This window comes from Somniosus microcephalus, chromosome 33 (genome assembly GCF_052327205.1).
Source record: "Somniosus microcephalus isolate GS21.2 chromosome 33, FLI_Smic_1.0, whole genome shotgun sequence".
Classification (NCBI taxonomy): Eukaryota; Metazoa; Chordata; class Chondrichthyes; order Squaliformes; family Somniosidae; genus Somniosus; species Somniosus microcephalus.
Window position 1 is genome coordinate 38,375,141 of NC_141019.1, and position 8,576 is coordinate 38,383,716.

An 8,576-nucleotide genomic window follows, 5' to 3' on the forward strand; every position below is an offset into this window, starting at 1 on the left:
GAGAGGCTTGCCGGCAGAAGTTGGGACTTCACAACCAGCGGAAGGTAGAAAAGTTCTCAGCAATTATCCTGTCATGTAACCTTGTGCTAAACACGCCAACGATTCACTCAGTTATTTTTTAACACGTGGGCCTGCTTGAAATGTTTGACTTTTCCTATCAACGCATTAGGATATATAGCTCATTCTATCTACACACACACGCACACACATATATATAGAGAGAGAGATATATAGAGAGAGATAGATAAATAGATAGGTCAGCAATTAGCCTCGCCCTGTGTTTACATTCCTGTATTTACATTCCTGTATTAATCTATCTGTGCAGCGCAAAATGTTTAAAATTTTCAATCACGAAAGCCCATGCACCACAAATTTTCTACATGAGTGCAATTAAAAGTTGATTCTTTTAAAAAAAAACAATTGCTGATTTTTTTTTTGTGTGTGTGTTTCCTGGCGTTTGTTCAGTACGGAGTGACCGCGATTTCTTTGCAACGGTGATGGTGGGATTTTATCTTCAGGGATCTAGCTGGCCGCTTTGAAATCTTCAATGTCCCACTATCAGGGACCCTTGCTCTACACTGCCCTCCCCTCCCTTCCCCGCCCCACCTGTAGGCTGTAATGATTGAGGGATGCGCGTTTGAGGGGAGATCTGTCTGATATTTTAATACTATTCAGTCTGTCTGCCTGTCTTCGCAGATCATTGGTGAAACTTTCAACAACACTGCACAGTCCGTAGATTCGGTTGAGGCCTTATCCTTAGACTGTGACCCCTGGTTCTGGACTCCCCCGCCATCGGGAACATCCTTCCTGCATCTAGTCTGTCTAGTCCTGTTAGAATTTTATAAGTTCCAATGAGATCCCCTCTCATTCTTCTAAACTCCAGCGAGTACAAGCCCAATCGACCCAATCTCTCCTCGTACGTCATTCCTGCCATCCCAGGTATCAGTCTGGTGAATCTTCGCTGCACTCCCTCCATGGCAAGAACATCCTTCCTCAGATGCGGTGACCAAAACTGCACACAATACTCAAGGTGTGGTCTCACCAAGGCCCTGTACAACTGCAGCAAGACATCCTTGCTCCTGTACTCGAATCCTCTCGCTACGAAGGCCAACATACCATTTGCCTTCTTAACCACCTGCATGCTTACCTTCAGCGACTGGTGCACAAGGACACCCAGGTCTCGTTGCACTTCCCCTTCTCCCAATCTATTGCCATTCAGATAATAATGCTGAGTTAATGCTGAGAGGCTGTTTCTCCCCTGGCTGGAGAGTCTAGAACCAGGGGTCACAGTCTCAGAATAAGGGGTCGGCCATTAGGACTGAGATGAGGAGGAATTTCTTCACTCAGAGGGTGGTGAATCTTTGTAATTCTCAACCCCAGAGGGCTGTGGATGCTCAGTCCTTGAGTATATTCAAGGCGGAGATCGATAGATTTTTGGATATTAAGGGAATCAAGGGATATGGGGATCGGGCAGGAAACTGGAGTTGAGGTAGAAGGTCAGCCATGATCTCATTGAACGGTGGAGCAGGCTCGAGGGGCCGAATGGCCGACTCCTGCTCCTATTTCTTATGTTCTCATGTTCTTATAAGTGTTTCACATGATACAGTGAGCCAGGCGGTGAAACAAATCACACACAGTCACACACTCACACACTCTCTCACACACACACACACACACACACACACACTCACTCACTCACTCACTCACTCACTCACTCACTCACTCACACTCTCTCACACACACACACTCTCACGCACTCTCTCACACACAGTCACACTCACACACTCTCTCACACACACTCACACACACTCACACACTCTCACAAACACTCACACACACACACACACACTCACACACACACACACACACACTCACACTCACACTCACACTCACACTCACACTCACACTCACACACACTCACACACACAATTTCAATGTAGACCAAACTATTTCTGTTTGGGGGTTGGTGTGCTGGGGATGGAGAAAATCAGACCTCACATGTGACAATTTTAAATATAAGCGATTGGAATAAAGAAGCCTGGGGGGGTTGGGGGGGGGGGGTTTAATTGAACGTTGAACAATTCAGGAAACTCGTTTCCTTTTAGTTTAGATGCATCGACACTTCCAGGACCCCAGCCCTGTTTAACTAACAGATTTGTTTTAGGGGGCCGGGGGGAAGCGCGAAACACCCTTTGTTTTAATTGCTCGTATATATAATTCGCTCCGGATCCCATCACAGGTAGACAGAGATTAGTCCAGATTTTGTCTCTCTTATCATGTAAAAGATTTTTGATAAAAAAGGGATCTTTATGCCACTGACTCCATCCCTCTCCCTAACTTCTGTCTGAGGCTGAACCACATTGTTCGCAACCTTGGTGTCATATTTGACCCTGAAATGAGCTTCTGACCACATATCCGCAGCATAACAAAGACCGCCTATTTCCACCTCTGTAATATCGCACGTCTCCGCCCCTGCCTCAGTTCATCCGCTGCTGAAACCCACATCCATGCCCTTTGTTACCTCCAGACTCGACTATTCCAACGCACTCCTGGCTGGCCTCCCACATTCCACCCTCCGTAAACTTGAGGCCATCCAAAACTTGGCTGCCCCGTGTCCTAACTTGCACCGAGTCCCGTTCGCCCATCACCCCCCCCCACCCCCCGTGCTCACTGACCTACATTGGCTCCCGGTTAAACAACACCTCGATTTCAAAATTCTCATCCTTGTTTTCAAATCCTTCCATGGTCTCGCCCCTCCCTATCTCTGTAATCTCCATCAGTTCCACAACCCTCTCTCTCTGTAACCTCCTCCAGCCCCCTACAACACTCCCTATCTCTGTAACCTCCTCCAGCCCCTACAACCCTCCCTATCTCTGTAACCTCCTCCAGCCCCTACAACCCTCCCTATCTCTGTAACCTCCTCCAGCCCCCTACAACCCTCCCTATCTCTGTAACCTCCTCCAGCCCTTACACACCTCCCTATCTCTGTAACCTCCTCCAGCCCCCTACAACCCTCCCTATCTCTGTAACCTCCTCCAGCCCTTACACACCTCCCTATCTCTGTAACCTCCTCCAGCCCCCTACAACCCTCCCTATCTCTGTAACCTCCTCCAGCCCCCTACAACCCTCCCTATCTCTGTAACCTCCTCCAGCCCCTACACCCCTCCCTATCTCTGTAACCTCCTCCAGCCCTTACACACCTCCCTATCTCTCTAACCTCCTCCAGTCCCCTACAACCCTCCCTATCTCTGTAACCTCCTCCAGCCCCACAACCCTCCGAGATATCTGCGCTCCTCTAATTCTGCCCTCTTGAGCATCCCTGATTATAATCGCTCAACTTTTGGCGGCTGTGCCTTCTGTTGCCTGGGCCCTAAGCTCTGGAATACCCTCCCTAAACCTCTCCGCCTACGGGGAGAGGGCAGGGAAGTGGACGTGAGTCTAGATTCAGATCAGCCATGATCCTATTGAATGGTGGAGCAGGCCCGAGGGGCCGTATGGCCTACTCCTGCTCCTATTTCTTATGTTCTAATGTTCTTATGTTCCTCCTTTATGACGCTCCTTTAAACCTCCCTCTTTGACCAAGCTTTTGATCACCTGTCCTAATATCACCTTACGTGACTTGGTGTCAACATGTATTGTCTAATAATACTCCTGTTTCACGATGCTAAAGGTGTTATAAAAATCCCAAACTGATACCTGGGATGGCAGGAATGAGGAGAGATTGGGTCGATTGGGCTTATACTCGCTGGAGTTTAGAAGAATGAGGGGGGGTATCATTGAAACTTATAAAATTCTAACAGGACTAGATGCAGGAAGGATGTTCCTGATGGCGGGGGAGTCCAGAACCAGGGGTCACAGTCTAAGGATAAGGGGTAAGCCATTTAGGACTCAGATGAGGAGGAATTTCTTCACCCAGAGAGTGGTGAACCTGTGGAATTCTCTACCACAGAAGACAGTTGAGGCCAATTCATTAAATATATTCAAGAAGGAGTTAGATATATTTCTTGAGGCTAAAGGGATCAAGGGATATGGGGAGAAGGCAGGGACAGGGTACTGAATTTGGATGATCAGCCATGATCTCATTAAATGGCGGAGCAGGCTCGAGGGGCCGAATGGCCACCTCCTGCCCCTATCTCCTATGTTTCTATGTTTCTAAGTTGCCTTTGTTGTTCAAAAAGGATGGACATTTCATGGTATGTAAAAGGAATAATGGGCAATTAGAACATAAGAACATAAGAATTAGGAGCAGGAGTAGGCCAATCGGCCCCTCGAGCCTGCTCCACCATTCAATAAGATCATGGCTGATCCGATCCTAACCTCAAATCTTCTATCACTCTCCATCCCTCCCGAACCCATGTGATCTCCCGGCAGAGGCAAAAAACCAGATAAAAAACCCAATGGCCAATTTGGGAGAAAAAATCTGGGAAATTCCTCTCCGACCCATCTAGGCAATCGAAACTCGTCCAGGAGATCACTCTGTCCCTATATTTTCTACAGTACTTACCTTCTGTAAAGGCGATCTCCACCCCAGCCAGGAACAGGAATTAAACCATCTCCTGAAATCTAACACAGAATTAGAACACAAGAAGTAGGAGCAGAACCAGGCTACACGGCCCCTGGGCCCGCTCCACTACCCACAGGGCCACGACCATTCCGAACCTAGCCTCATGTCCAATTTCCTGCCCGCTCCCCATAACCCTTACATAGAAACATAGACATAGAAGATAGGAGCAGGAGTGGGCCATTCGGCCCTTCGAGCCTGCTCCGCCATTCAATGAGATCATGGCTGATCATCCAAATTCAGTACCCTGTCCCTGCCTTCTCCCCACATCCCTTGATCCCTTTAGCCTCAAGAAATATATCCAACTCTTTCTTGAATATATTTAATGAACTGGCCTCCACCACCCTCTGTGGCAGAGAATTCCACAGGTTCACCACTCTCTGGGTGAAGAAATTCCTCCTCATTTCAGTCCTAAATGGCTTACTCCTTATCCTTAGACTATGACCCCTGGTTCTGGACTCCCCGGCCATCATAAACATCCTTCCTGCATCTAGTCTGTCCAGACCTGACAGAATTTTATAGGTTTCGATGAGATCCCCTCTCAATCTTCTAAACTCCAGTGAGTATAATCCCAATCGACACAATCTCTCCTCATACGTCATTCCTGCCATCCCAGGTATCAGCCTGGTGAATCTTTGCTGCACTCCCTCCATGGCAAGAACGTCCTTCCTCAGGTAAGGCGACCAAAACTGCACACAATACTCAAGGTGCGGTCTCACCAAGGCCCTGTACAACTGCAGCAAGACATCCTTGTTCCTGTACTCGAACCCTCTTGCTACGAAGGCCAACATACCATTTGCCTTCTTAACCGTCTGCTGCACCTGCATGCTTACCTTCAGAATTCCCTTTACTTCTAGGAAACTATCTATTTCTGTATTAAATTTATTTAATAATGTAGCTTCCACAGCTTCCAGGGGTAGCAAATTCCACAAACCTACCACCCTCTGAGTGAAGAAGTTTCTCCTCATCTCAGTTTTGAAAGAGCAGCCCCTTATTCTAAGATTATGCCCCCTAGTTCTAGTTTCTCATCGAAACCTATAAAATTCTGTCAGGTCTGGACAGACTAGATGCAGGAAGGATGTTTCTGATGGCCGGGGAGTCCAGAACCAGGGTTAATAGTCTAAGGATAAGGGGTAAGCCATTTAGGACTGAAATGAGGAGGAATTTCTTCACCCAGAGAGTGGTGAACCTGTGGAATTCTCTGCCACAGAGGGCGGTGGAGGCCAGTTCATTAAATATATTCAAGAAAGAGTTGGATATATTTCTTGAGGCTAAAGGGATCAAGGGATATGGGGAGAAGGCAGGGACAGGGTACTGAATTTGGATGATCAGCCATGATCTCATTGAATGGCGGAGCAGGCTCGAGGGGCCGAATGGCCTCCTCCTGCTCCTATCTTCTATGTTTCTAATGTTTCACCCATCATTGTTGAGATTGTCCTCTTCCTGGTTGAATCAAGGGGAAGTTGCCCAGTAACTTAGTTTAAATTTATTCTGCTTTTTTTTTTAAAAAAAACATATATAAACTGGGACCTTTATTGTAAGAGTTTTTTTTTGTGCACATTTTTTAACAGCCGTCCTCTGGCATCGCAGGTAGATGCAGATATTTTGTGTGTTTCGTGGCTGTTTAGGGCGCTCTCTGTGTTAAGACGCTCTCTGCTAGCCGAACATGGGTTCAGGGAAAGGACACGGGTTTTTTTCTCTCTCTGTATTCCCATTAGTTTTATTTCAGCCGGGGGGAAAGGTTTGCCCTTTGAACCTTTGACCCGCCCAGGGTGGTGGGGTGGGGGCTCTCAATGTCCATTCTCTGCCCACCCCCACCTTTACATTCTGTGAAACGGACGCGAATTTGTCGATGGATTCTGTAGCGACGTCGCAATAGTTGGGGTTGAAAAGCCAATGAATTCTTGGTCCTTTGTCTACATTTAAATGTCTCGCTGTCTGTCTCAACCCCTCCCCACATTCAGCAAACAAACAAAAAATCCCTATCCAGCGGTTAAAATCTTTTTATTTCAGATCGGTGCACTGTTGAGAGAGAGAGTCTCCTTCGAACTGTGTGCCTTAGGAAACATTTATATCACAGCTGAAAGTTTAAAAAAATATATTCTCATATGCCATTGCGCATAATCCACTGTGCGTTTGTTGAATTTCTTTATTTATTATCTATATATATATATATGTGTGTGTGTACGAAACAGGAGATGCAGAACAAAGTTCCATTGATTCTACCAGTTCCGCATTTGAATCGTTGCAGGTAATTGGAAGGTGTGAGATTCGTGAATACAACGGGTGAACGATATAACATAGACGGGCGTTTGAACAATTATATTTAGCGCTGGGTTTTATTTTTAACTTACAGAAATAAGCGAATCTATGATACGTATGTGTGTGTTTGTGGATGTAAATGTGTGTCTGTGTGTGTGTATAGTTAGCACATTTTTAAATGATGGAATTAAGGAAATATATAATATGTATATGTGTGTTTGTGTGTAAATGTGTGTCGGTGTGTGTGTATATTTAGTACTGCTTTTTTATTACAGAAATAAGGAAATATATAATATGTATATGTGTGTGTGTGTCTAAATATGTGTCGATGTGTGTGTGTATATTTAGTACTGCTTTTTTATTACAGGAATAAGACAATATATAATTTTTATATATATGTGTGTGTCTAAATATGTGTCGATGTGTGTGTGTGTATTTAGTACTGCTTTTTTATTACAGAAATAAGGAAATATATAATATTTATATATATGTGTGTGTGTAAATATATGTGTCGAAGTGTGTGTATATATATTTAATACCGTTTTTAAATTATAGAAATAAGGAACTATATAATATTTATATATACGCGCATGTGTTTAATATGTGTGTGTGTCTGCGTGTATATATATTTAGCATTGTGTTTTATTAATGAAAGAAATAAGGAAATATATAATACGTATATATGTGTTTGCGTGCCTAAGTATATGTGTCTGTATATATGTGTTTAATATGTGTGATGTGTGTGTGTGTGTGTATTTAGCACTTTTTTAAATGATTTAAATAAGGAACTATATAATATGTATATATCTGTGTGTGTGTAAATATGTGTCGATATCCGTGTGTGCGTCTGTGTGTGCATATATATTTAGTACTTTTTTAAATTAGAGAAATAAGGAACTATATAATATGTATATATATGTGTGCATGTGTAAATATATGTGTCGATGTCTGTGTGTGTGTGTGTATATATATTTAGCACTTTTTAATTACAGAAATAAGGAAATATATAATTCATATATATGTGTGTGTGTAAATATATATGTCTCTCTATATATATGTGATAATTTGTGTGTGTGTGTATATATTTAGCTTTTTTAAATTATTGAAATAAGAAAATACATAATATTTATATATATGTGCATGTAAATATATGTGTTGATATATCCTGTGTATATATTTAGTACTTTTTTTAAATGATAGAAATGAGGAAATATATAAAATCTATATATATATATATATATATATATATATGTGTTTGCATGTGTAAATATATGTGTCTATGTGTGTGTATATATATTTTTAGCACTTTTTAAATTCCATATTTAAGAAAAGATATACTTGCGCTCGAGACGGTTCAGAGAAGGTTCACTCGGTTGATTCCGGAGATGAGGGGGTTGATGTATGAGGAAAGGTTGAGTAGGTTGGGACTCTACTCATTGGAGTTCAGAAGAATGAGAGGCGATCTTATCGAAACATATAAGATTGTGAGGGGACTTGATCGGGTGGATGCGGGGAGGGTGTTTCCACTGATGGGTGAGACTAGAACTAGGGGGCATAATCTAAGAATAAGGGGCTGCCCTTTCAAAACTGAGATGAGGAGAAACTTCTTCACTCGGAGGGTAGTAAATCTATGGAATTTGCTACCCCAGAGAGCTGCGGAAGCTGCGACATTAAATAAATTTAAAACGGAGATAGACAGTTTCCTAGCAGATAAGGGAATTCGGGGTTACGGGGAGCGGGCCGGGAAGTGGAC

General features: G+C 43.7%; 1 pseudogene across 1 annotated transcript in view; it reads left to right on the forward strand.

Moving 5' to 3' along the window:
- Positions 1-420, forward strand: part of LOC147097194 (homeobox protein Hox-C4-like) — a 4,939-nt pseudogene extending 4,519 nt beyond the window's left edge. The window contains exon 2 of the transcript XR_015074499.1: positions 1-420. This exon is cut by the window's left edge and continues 2,799 nt beyond it. The product of XR_015074499.1 is annotated as a homeobox protein Hox-C4-like (transcript).
- The last annotated feature ends 8,156 nt before the right edge of the window (positions 421-8,576 follow it).